This window comes from Chaetodon trifascialis, chromosome 4 (assembly GCF_039877785.1).
Source record: "Chaetodon trifascialis isolate fChaTrf1 chromosome 4, fChaTrf1.hap1, whole genome shotgun sequence".
NCBI lineage: Eukaryota > Metazoa > Chordata > Actinopteri > Chaetodontiformes > Chaetodontidae > Chaetodon > Chaetodon trifascialis.
The window spans coordinates 24,281,563-24,293,730 of record NC_092059.1 but is presented as its reverse complement, the minus strand read 5'-3'; the positions used below and the strand labels follow the sequence as shown (position 1 = coordinate 24,293,730).

Genomic DNA, 12,168 nt, shown 5'->3' with positions numbered 1-12,168 from the left:
ATGTGAGCTGTGTGATTTAAAATCCCATTTTCTTTTGGATTGTACATTTTTTTTTAATGAAATTTAACAGCGTCAATTTCCCACGACATGGCTTCACAGAACCGTGAAATACTCTGGTGTACAGATGATGGAAAATGGGAAAGGTTGTTTAATTTGATGTTTAAGTTTCTTTACTTTGTCTCAAAAGCCTCGAAAAGAAGGCAGGAAAGAATATGTAACTGGTATTTATGGTGATTTCTCCATGACTGTAAATATATAGCGCAGGCTTTTGTTACTGACTGACACATGTTGCTGGAGACATACACTGTGTAATACAATGCAGATAAAAAGTTGTTATATCTTGGAAAACTGTTCTACAGAAACAGCCTTTTGCATAAGCTGCACACTTGCCGAGCACAAAGATGCTATTAGAATCAGGAGAGGCACTCACCCAATGGCTCGACACTTGAGTGAATTTCACAGTGCTAATGCTTCCCTGTTGTGCACAGAGGGCACTGAGCACATCAGCCCTCTGATCGAGGAGAGAGCAGAATATGGAACTTAAACAAAGGAAGGTTTCGTGGATTCACAGACTGGACGTGTAGACGTATCCTGGCTCCTCTTTTCACAGTTTTTACAGTACTACATACATATGGCTGTCTGTTTTTTGCATGTTGTGCTCATGTAAATTGTGATGCGTCGTCTCACGTTGTTTCATTGCTTCATTATTCTCTGTTTGAGCTGTAATGTTTTTATCTGAGTCGCATGTTTGCTATAGATTAGGCCACACGTGTCCTGTCGAAGACGCAGTGGTCGAAACATGTTGCCATTTTATGTTTTGCCTTCTTTACAGACTAAGCCACTATCATAAAGGCTTTTTAACACTTCCCTCCTTGTTTGACACCTGATCTTGTATTTGGAGGGCCTTGATTGCCTTCTGGTTTTTGGAGACTTTGAAATTAACTTGAGCAAGGTACTTAACGCTGACAAAGGGCTTGAGTGAAGCTGCTTTGTGGCCAGCTGTAGAGACACTGTGAGAGCTGTGATCAGGTCCTGGTGTGACTGCAGGTTAAAGTCCACCGTGTGAATTACACAAAGAAACATGTCAGAACTGAATTCTTCATTTGAACTTGTTTCTCAAGTTGCCACCTAAGGATCATAATCATAATAGACCAGGCGTTCCCATCCACGACATTTCAGTGTTTCACACTAATGAATTGTCACAGAAAATGACAACTGAATGAGCACTGCATGGTCTGCAAACCTCTGTCACAGTCAATTTACACACCATGGATCAGACGGAGACGGTTTCCATCACCTCCACTGCCTCTAATGGAGCTTTGAGCACTGTCAAACAACAACCCTGCAGCAGGTGAATACAGTATGCATATCAAATGAAGCACAGGCATAAAAAGTGGACAAAGTGGCTTTTATGTTATTGCAGGAATCCTGTGTTCATATTCTAGTGCAAGGACATATTCAAGCACACATGCAGCCCTCGCCCACAATCCTCTGCATGCTGACGGCATTCAGAATTAGGAGGATGTAATTGAGTCGTACAGAACCACCTGTCATGGAAGCCTGGAGAGACATTAGCTCCGACTATCGTCTGTTTGTCTATTTGTGTCTGACAGCGCTCTGAGCTGGCTGCTTGCTGTGTCCTGCTGCGTGATACATTATTGTGTTTCTGAAAGTGGACGCTCATTAATGCCGCGCTAGCAAGCAATTTTATGCAACGATGTTATGAGCCCAAGTTATAAAGCCTTCAACCCTGACAAGCTGCAAGATTCACCCTGTTTGCTCAAATGAAATTCTGCTCTCTGGTACTGATGCTCAAGGGAAATCTGCTCGGTGCAAGGAAGTGAGAAATCGAAAATTAAGACAGCAAGTAAACGGCAACTGCAGTGAGACGCTTTTCTGTCCAAACACTGACGGGTTGACTTGCTTCACCAGCAAACGCCGGGTAAAGCAACATTTAGGTGACCCGTGCCACGGCAGGTTTTCTGTGGGATGAACTTCTTTCAGCTTTTGACAGTGACCTCGCGCTTTCACACTGTTGCTTTAAAGAAACTGTCGGATTGTGTTTCTCACTTGCTGTGTTTGCATTCAATCACCTCTGAATCAAATCAAAATGTAGATGCTTTTTTGGCACTTCATCTGTCATGTTTTGTCTGTCACTTTCTGTCAATCAAGCTGTCAATATTCCCGCCATGGTCGCTGTCAGCCGCTCTCTGTCCTTTGCTCTGCTCTCTGTACTGTCACTCAGGATTTACTTCATATTGACTTGGATTTTTGTAATTTAATTTCTAATTCAATTTTTATCCTCATTTCTTATTTTGGCTGCATTTCCCTTGTAAAAAAAAAAAAAAGACTTAAGACTCCAGTTCCCTTTTGTTTCAGAAGAGTATTAAAATATTAACAAAACAAATGCTGTTCTTCTGCTGTGGAGACTGAGGAAGTAACAATGAGAAGAAGACAAGGAACAGGATTCTTAAGCATCCTTTAGTGTGTACAGTAAACTCCAAGATGATAACTTTTGACATTTCCTGCTGTTCCTTCTTCATTTGTGAACTATAGTAGCAAAGGTTAAAGTTTGGGCAGTGCCACCAAGGTTAAATATCAGTACAAACAAACTCAGAATAACCTATTAATTAATTAAAAGACTACAGAAAGCAGAAGGTGATGTAATCAAAAGTCAACTCAAAAGAATCAGAAGCTGAAATGAAAAGTGGAATCAGAGGTTTAAGTCTAATTGAGACTCAGAACATGACATGGAGGTCGAAGCTGTGGTTGAATACGATCACCAGCGCTTCCTTTTAAAACTCTAAACTTAAATGAATGTACTGTAGAGAAGGTCGTTCTATCAGTCTATATTCAACATCTTCCACGATTCAGGTTTTCAGCATCCAACATCTGCATTGTTTGTGGTGCCCCTGAGGCACACCAAGGCGCACAGTAAAACACAAACTGCCTGCGTGTCGATGGAGCGACTGTATGAGTGTGAGTGTTTGCGGTATAATAGCGGATGACAGAACGCCGAACTCAGGGCCTCGTCAGCATCGCTCTGTGAAAAATCAAACTGGGGACGTTTTCCAAAGCTGGCCAGGAACCCAATCGGCTCCTCAACTGTGGGGTTACAAACAATGCTGACTGGAACACAACAGTGCTGGCTGTCAGTGTGTTTGCTTGTTGACTGACAGACAAAATGTGCTGTGATTGCCAAAGGTCCCATGAGGGGTCCACCATTCCCCATGTCCCTGCAGCTCCTGGCCAGCTTTGGAAAATCATGTATAAAAGTGTAAAAGCTGTGAGCCGATTTATCGATTAGTCGATCAACAGAGAATGAATGTAAGCTGTCTCACTCCCACTTCCTGTCCCTGGGGGGGGATGGGGTGGGTCTGGTCTTGTGGCAAGAGTAGCAGGCACGTTGCAAAGCAACAGACGGCGTTTGCAGCCCACTGAGGAAGTTTTTTCTTCTGCAATTTTTCTCTTGATTGCTGTGGATGCATGCCATGAGAAGACTTTGACATGATATATGATGATCATTTTAACACATGAAATAAACAGAGGGAATATTTGCAAGTTGCACTAGTGCTCCTAGCTAGAAAATGTAGTCACGCTGTTTCCAAAAATGTTCACAAAATGCTCCTAAATGTTTGCAGTCTGGAGCCTGTTTTGTATGAAATTACAGTTACACAGTGAGGACTCAATGTTCTCCTCAGACTGGTGTAATGTAATAACCATGATGGTTTACTTTACACAGTAGGTTTTTCAGTCTATCCACAGGTAAAATGATGTTTGTGCATGTGCGTGCGTGCATGTCTGTTTATACGCTTTCATTATTTTTATCTTTTTGTGATCATAGACAAATTACTTCTGAGGCACTGAGAAACCTTTTTGCCAATAAAGGCCTTTACAAACTTCAAGGTACCATGCCGAGTTCTTAACCAATGCTGGTGCTGTGCAATCAAGGTCCGCACGTTGAACACAGGCTTCAAAACATTTCCAAGAAACCTTTACAAATGTTGTAGGAGGTAGAAAATGCACTAAATAAGCATGTTAGGCTTTGAAGATACAACAAATCGGCCGGTTTCCCGACCTCTGAATCATCACAACACCTCTGATTGTTCAAGGATTCAAAAAGGTCTGGTGTTGCATTCATTGATGCCAATTTCCCAGAATACCCAGAATCAGACCTTTTTGGACAGAATTTTCCTACATAGCACAATTGTGACAAGCATGGGTGAGATCACACAGCAGAACAGGTTGCTGTAAATCCACTTTCAAAGAAAACAACTCCTCGAGTGGCACAACCAAGAATACGACGTTAGGCTGAATGGCTGAATGGGCGTAAGAAACCCACAATTTAAATATGATTGTGTGTCTTCACTCCACATGGCACCTTCATAAGCACAATGTCCAGGACAGAATGTGCTGGAAACAAGCATGACAGCCTGTTGATACCTTCAGCAAAGGACTGGAAACTCACAGGCACACTTCTTCAAGTAGATTTTCACACAGTAACAGAGAAGAAGATGAAGCACTTCAGCCACTACCCTGGAGTCTCAAAGAGCATGAATGTTTGTGTGTCAGAGTTTTATGGCCGGTTTTACGGGCCTGTTGTAATCTGCTGTAATGTTGACCACGCTGCGCATGCGAGATTTGAACGTTTGTAAGCCTGATGGATTGCATGATTGACCTCAACGGAAAAGACTATGGCAGCTATTTAACAGATTTCATGCGAGGTTTGACTGGCTAAGTGTATGCAGCATAATATGACAGAAAGCACTTAACTCTAATAAACCCATCTATTGCTGTTTCATACAGCCACGAGAGTCCACATCAACCACCAAACAGCTCCCACTCTTCCTGCTGCTTTCAGGTTCCATTTCAAGGTACAGCAGCAGTATGATTTATAATATCAGCGCTGCGTCCGTCTGCATAATATGAGTGATATAATCTGCATGCATGTAATTAAAACGCTTGTACCACAGCAACTGCTGCACTTGAGGAATCGCACAGGTATTCATTTTACACAACTTGCAATTTACTGGGTCTGACATTTCCCCAGATTTCTACCGTCTCTGCCAGAGGAGTCTCTGAATTTGAAATTTTCTAAATAGCTATAAATGTGTTATTTCAGTTGCAGCCTCAATAATGTCTGAGACAAGAGGAAACAATAGGGAGGGAGGGAGTTAATTATTAATGGTTTCAGAACAGTTAATCCTGTTGGGTCAGCTGGATTAGTCCAGTGTTTATTCAAGATCTCATAAATTTGTATTGCTTCTTTAATGTGATCTAGCTTTCACTGAAGTGTGCCTATGTCATGTGGGTCTTATGTCACACTGGACTGAGCTCCTGACATCAGAAAGTAGATCTTGAAGTGTGGATCAGCAGCTCCACTATCAGCACAGGAAGTGCTGCTTTGTCAAAAGTATGCACTGATTTTAGTCTTGTTACACACACAAATGTGTACCATCAAGCTGTTGTGATTGTCATTCCTGATGGAAAAACAAGTGTTAATAGCAGGTGGAGGTTCATTGTTACTGTGCAAACTCCTTACTGATATCAAATAGCCTCTGTGTGTGGAGAAACAACGGTAATATGCTGTGTTACAGTAAACAGGATTTGCTTACGTGCAGCAGTTTGGAGATATACTCCTTGGTATGCCAAGCAGTGACAGGACATCAGCATACATGTAAACAAACTGACATGAAATGAAAACTCAAGTCTAAGAATAGGCTCATCCATCATGCAAATAAGTCATTCGAACGTTTGTGGCCACTTTTCCTGATAAACGGTCCCTTACTTCCGAAAGGTCCTTTCCTCCTCTTTCCAGTATAATCCATCATTTTGGCAACAAAGACAGCAACACAGCAACACAATAGCGTCCTCACCCAGCGGCGCTATTTTCACTAACAGAAATATCAGCCGGGAGCCAGGAGAGTACAATAAAAGCCTGCATTTCTGTGGACGACCAAAATTCATTAAGGGAGGCTGAATGTGCCGTGATTGAAATAAAAGACTCAACTAAACATGCAGACACATGTGGACACACACACACAGAGCACATCACTGACGTCAGCTAACGGCAGTCAATATGAGGGTTCAATGATCTCAGCAGGGCAGCAGAGAGTGTTTGCTGAGGTAAAGGGCACCTGGTATTCTGTCAAACAAGCTATTCATTTAGCTCTGGGACAAAGGCCTTTCTGAGAAGATTATGGTGTGGTGTTGTCCAACTCCTTGTCCATATTTTATACTGGGAAAATGGTTTCTGCTGGAGTGGTGTCCAGCCCTGCCAAGTGTGCCAGGCCTCCTCTGTCTGCATGTACAGGCAAACACACTCGGCCAAGAAGCTCCACTTTCCCCACATGCCAAATTGTTCCAAACCAGTGGCTTTGAGCAGCGAGTTTCCTCCCTGACCAACCACGAGCACAGATCCATCTCAATGACATGTCTACTCTAGAGAGAGGGAAAGGGATAAAGAGGGCCGAAAAGCATAACAGAGAGAGGAAAAGGCGAGAGAAAAGGACACAAGGAGAAGCCAGAATTTGAAGTTTAATTAACAGCTCGGATCATTAAGCTCATAATTACGCAAACTGAAAGTGAAGGTCTCTTAAATGTGGAAACTGTCGTGTTGTCATGCACGTGGTTTTAACCTTCACAGACCACCTGAAGTTACGACTTGGGACTGTTTTTTTTTACTGCCTATCCATTGCAAGATGTTTTCTTTCCCCTTCTCTCTTCCACTCCAAATGCATGCTAAACCAGTCACCCAGGCAGTGGAGCATTCGCTGAGGTCACTGGTCTCCTGGTCGGCAGTTGTGTCATTTTTCAGCATCAGAAGGGCATCAGCAAAAGGATCTCTGAATGAGCCAACAATCTGTTACTGATATATGGCACATCCCATATAGTTCAGTGTCACTGAGGGGTTAACTGCACTGCTCTTGTAAAGCTAAATGTCTACTATTGTACATCCTGCAAATACCTGCAAGAGTTCAGGTCTCAACCAACTCAGACATCAAAGGCTGCCACTAACTACTGCTGGTGTAACTGTACAGGTCAATCTCTATGTCAGGTCTTTTCTATTTTCTAAAATATGGAAATAAAAATCTACACAACCCTTGTGTACATTTTCCTGAACAATGCTCTCATGGTCAGTGGCAGTGTTAGTGTGATGTTGTTATGAGAAGATGATCAGACACCAGAGACAGCAGCCCACCTCCTGTCTCCTTTTCCTATCAGCAGTCAGCGTGGGTTCTTTGAATCATGCAAACCATGCTCTGTAATGTTAGCCGAGCAGCTTTAGTTGCTTCACCTTGATCACACCTCAGCTACAGAAGTGGCAGATCAGAGAGAACATTTTTGTAACCCTTAAATGGTTTGCACACTTGTACTCCTTTGGTAATGGACTTGTTAATAGAAACTGAGAGTGGAGTATCACCAGGGTCGAAGCAAGGGTTCAGGAATTAGTCTTAGAAGGTCTACATTTTTTTTAGTTTTATGGAGCTGTATCTGTTAATGGCCGACTCTGTGCAGCTTTTCATCTCACAGGACTGAGAGGATGTAAAGTGACTCCTGCTCCCCTCTTTGCTCCTTCCTCTGTCTGTCTGTCCTGCTCCTCTCTGTGCTCCTTCCTCTGTCTGTCTGTCCTGCTCCTCTCTGTGCTCCGTCCTGTCTGTCCTGCTCCTCTCTGTGCTCCTTCCTCTGTCTGTCCTGCTCCTCTCTGTGCTCCTTCCTCTGTCTGTCCTGCTCCTCTCTGTGCTCCTTCCTGTCTGTCCTGCTCCTCTCTGTGCTCCTTCCTCTGTCTGTCCTGCTCCTCTCTGTGCTCCTTCCTGTCTGTCCTGCTCCTCTCTTTGCTCCTTCCTCTGTCTGTCTGTCCTGCTCCTCTCTGTGCTCCTTCCTCTGTCTGTCTGTCCTGCTCCTCTCTTTGCTCCTTCCTGTCTGTCCTGCTCCCCTCTGTGCTCCTTCCTCTGTCTGTCTGTCCTGCTCCTCTCTGTGCTCCTTCCTGTCTGTCCTGCTCCTCTCTGTGCTCCTTCCTCTGTCTGTCCTGCTCCTCTCTTTGCTCCTTCCTCTGTCTGTCTGTCCTGCTCCTCTCTGTGCTCCTTCCTGTCTGTCCTGCTCTTCTCTGTGCTCCTTCCTGTCTGTCCTGCTCCTCTCTGTGCTCCTTCCTGTCTGTCCTGCTCCTCTCTGTGCTCTGTCCTGTCTGTCCTGTTTCTCTCTGTGCTCCGTCCTGTCTGTCCTGCTCCTCTCTGTGCTCCTTCCTGTCTGTCCTGCTCCTCTCTGTGCTCCTTCCTGTCTGTCCTGCTCCTCTATGTGCTCCGTCCTGTCTGTCCTGCTCCTCTCTGTGCTCCGTCCTGTCTGTCCTGCTCCTCTCTGTGCTCCGTCCTGTCTGTCCTGCTCCTCTCTGTGCTCCGTCCTGTCTGTCCTGCTCCTCTCTGTGCTCCGTCCTGTCTGTCCTGCTCCCCTCTGTGCTCCTTCCTCTGTCTGTCTGTCCTGCTCCTCTCTGTGCTCCTTCCTGTCTGTCCTGCTCCTCTCTGTGCTCCTTCCTCTGTCTGTCCTGCTCCTCTCTTTGCTCCTTCCTCTGTCTGTCTGTCCTGCTCCTCTCTGTGCTCCTTCCTGTCTGTCCTGCTCTTCTCTGTGCTCCTTCCTGTCTGTCCTGCTCCCCTCTGTGCTCCTTCCTCTGTCTGTCTGTCCTGCTCCTCTCTGTGCTCCTTCCTGTCTGTCCTGCTCCTCTCTGTGCTCCTTCCTCTGTCTGTCCTGCTCCTCTCTGTGCTCCTTCCTCTGTCTGTCCTGCTCCTCTCTTTGCTCCTTCCTCTGTCTGTCTGTCCTGCTCCTCTCTGTGCTCCTTCCTGTCTGTCCTGCTCTTCTCTGTGCTCCTTCCTGTCTGTCCTGCTCCTCTCTGTGCTCCTTCCTGTCTGTCCTGCTCCTCTCTGTGCTCTGTCCTGTCTGTCCTGTTTCTCTCTGTGCTCCGTCCTGTCTGTCCTGCTCCTCTCTGTGCTCCTTCCTGTCTGTCCTGCTCCTCTCTGTGCTCCGTCCTGTCTGTCCTGCTCCTCTATGTGCTCCGTCCTGTCTGTCCTGCTCCTCTCTGTGCTCCGTCCTGTCTGTCCTGCTCCTCTCTGTGCTCCTTCCTGTCTGCCCTGCTCCTCTCTGTGCTCCGTCCTGTCTGTCCTGCTCCTCTCTGTGCTCCTTCCTGTCTGTCCTGCTCCTCTCTGTGCTCCGTCCTGTCTGTCCTGCTCCTCTCTGTGCTCCGTCCTGTCTGTCCTGCTCCTCTCTGTGCTCCTTCCTGTCTGTCCTGCTCCTCTCTGTGCTCCGTCCTGTCTGTCCTGCTCCTCTCTGTGCTCCGTCCTGTCTGTCCTGCTCCTCTCTGTGCTCCGTCCTGTCTGTCCTGCTCCTCTCTGTGCTCCGTCCTGTCTGTCCTGCTCCTCTCTGTGCTCCGTCCTGTCTGTCCTGCTCCTCTCTGTGCTCCTCTTCTCTGTTCTCCCTTTAGTCTCTCCTGCACAGACAGCTGTCTTATTGATAGCGGTCGGTTTCAAACGGTTTCCCATCATTCAGACGAGGAGAGACAGCGGGGGTAGAGGTGGGTGAGCCCTATCACATAACATTTAGCCAACTGCAGGACATGTGGGTGTTTTACTTCATTCTGTCTGTCTGACTGTCTGACCAGGTAAAGAAGGTTGTTCAGGCATGTTTCTTCAAACATGAGATCCCTCTTATCCTTTACACTGGCTTGTCCATACCTTTATTTTCTCCGGTCTAGATTTCTGTCATGCCCTCTGCACATGTATTACTGAGGCTTCTCTCTATCAGCGTCAGCTGGTTCAAAATGCTGCTGTCACCGGTTCAAGAAAACATCATATTACTCCAGTTCTGGCACACCTGCACTGGTTTCCTCTTCGTCATATCAAAGACCTACTAACTCCTCATGAGCGTGGGTGCCCTCTTTGATCAGCTGGTGGTTTTCTGGTGATTCTCAGAGTCCATCTGGTCTCTCTCTGAGCTCTGAAATGACTTCCGCTGAGATTAGACTAAATTTATCGCTGCTTTTAAATCTCTTCACATCTCTTCTTTCATTTAATGATATTTTAATCTTTCATTCTCATTTTTTTGTAAAGCACTTTGTAACATTGATAAGAGAAGTACTATGTAAATAAAGTTTACAATTAGAATTGATTAGTATTATTGTTGCCCTGCGATCGACTGGCAACCGGTCCAGGGTGTACCCCGCCTCTCGCCCATTGACAGCTGGGATAGGCTCCAGCCCCCCCACAGCCCCGAAAGGGATAGTCGGGTATAGAAAATGGATGGATGGATGGTATTATTGTTGCTATTATTGGCTGTATCTTCATGTCAAGGGTATTGTAAGTTTAGCTAACTAATATGATATGATAAACGCTGTTTATTGGCCCAGATTGGATGACCACACTAGTGTTTTAGTTGGTTGATATGCCCGTTCACTGGTGTGTATTTCAGGGAACTGAGACACCAGCAAAATAATCTCATGTATATGTGCGGTTTCTGTCGTTGCCATGGTTACAAAGTTGAAAAAAGCTCAATTATTATCAACTGAGACAGCAGCTACAAATAGCCGCGGGCATTCACGAGAATGGCACCTGCTGTCTCCTTGTCACTGCAGCCCACCTTAGCAGCATAGCTGCCGTCATGTTTACACTGAAACAATGGAGGCAGCAACCGCTTGCTTCACCTTAACAACTCAGTGTAATTGAATCAAATTCATTTAAAGGCAGCACATGTAGCATCATTCCAGGCTGCTAAATTGACATTCTAATCATCTGTGGTGCGTCTGATTCCTCAGTTGGGTAACGAGCTGTAGGGCTGTGCACTGAATGTCATTTCTTTACATCGAAGCTTTAACTGAGGGTTTCAAATGACGCTTTGAATGTCTGTTGTCATTTTATGATGTCATCGCCACAAAAAAATTAAATGAAACCCTCTAACTAAATACTACAATGAAATTACATGAGGTGTTTTTTTTTTTTTTTTTTTAAATCAATTTTCTTTAATGAATATGGCTCTGTTTCATGAACATTAATACACGGAAATACGCTTGCATGCAGGTATGTATTTAGAGGTCATGTACAGCTGCCTCTCTCTGTAGTCACCCACTCCGTAATCTTGTTCAACAGCGTGATCTGATTGGTTACACATCATGTAATAGCCTATCAACGCTGAGGGTAACTGTGCCACAGAGCGGCAAAGAGGAACATATACAGACTGGAGCTGCTCCAGTGAGCCAGCCGTGCTGAGCTTTTAGGGCAAGGCAGCCGATTTCAGTGAAACTGCAATAAACATCACAATCTTATGATCTATTGAACGATGATTTAGACTTTGAATATAAATGTTATGAATGTTTGTACAGTCGTTATGACATATGAGCTAACAACTATTCATATATGGCCATTTGGTTTTACACAGTCTGATATTATAATTATAGACTGAATCTAATATTTCATTTAATTTTCATAACCCTTTTATTCAACTGAAAGTTCAAGTGTCTGATAAGTGGCAGTTCTGTAAATCAGCTACAAGAACATTCAAGGCAGACAATTTTCCGTGATTTAAAAATGAGCTAGCAGCTAGCTGCTCCAGTGCGCAGCTTCTCATGATGCATAACTGCAGATCTGAGGGTCATGAAACACGAGAAATGGGGGAGCTCACGCAATTCCCCTTCAGAATAACAGGAGGAAACAATTCATTTTCACAATTTTACAAAGCAACAGCCAGTGTTGTATATCCACTCATGTGTGTGAGGAGCTTCTGCTACATCTCTTGATTGGACCACAGATCCCAAGTCAACACTCCAGAGACGGTCTTTCTGAGCTTCTCCCACCACCACATACTACTGCCAACCACAAAGCTTTCATCACTTTCTCTCTCCTAAACGTCAACCCCCTTCTTACTTTCAACCATTCATCTTCATCTTATTCTTTCACTGCTGGTCATTCTAGTGGATCTGTGCATGTTACCACTCTTTTTTAACTCACATTCCCACGACTATATTGATACAGAATTGGGTCCCTTGTGCACCGCTCTCCCTCGCTTTATCATATTCTTTTCTCTCTTTTCCACTCACTTACTCCTCAAGCTCTCTCCCCCTCTCATATATTTTGTTGCCACATCACCCCCTGCCTCCCCCGTCTCCCCTTTTCTCCACAGACCGGTGGCTGA

General features: G+C 44.9%; 1 protein-coding gene across 2 annotated transcripts in view; it reads right to left on the bottom strand.

The window, feature by feature from the left end:
* The window catches only part of nos1apa (nitric oxide synthase 1 (neuronal) adaptor protein a), a 149,228-nt gene that overhangs the window by 89,178 nt on the left and 47,882 nt on the right, over positions 1–12,168 (bottom strand). The gene's annotated exons all lie outside the window — the stretch shown is intronic.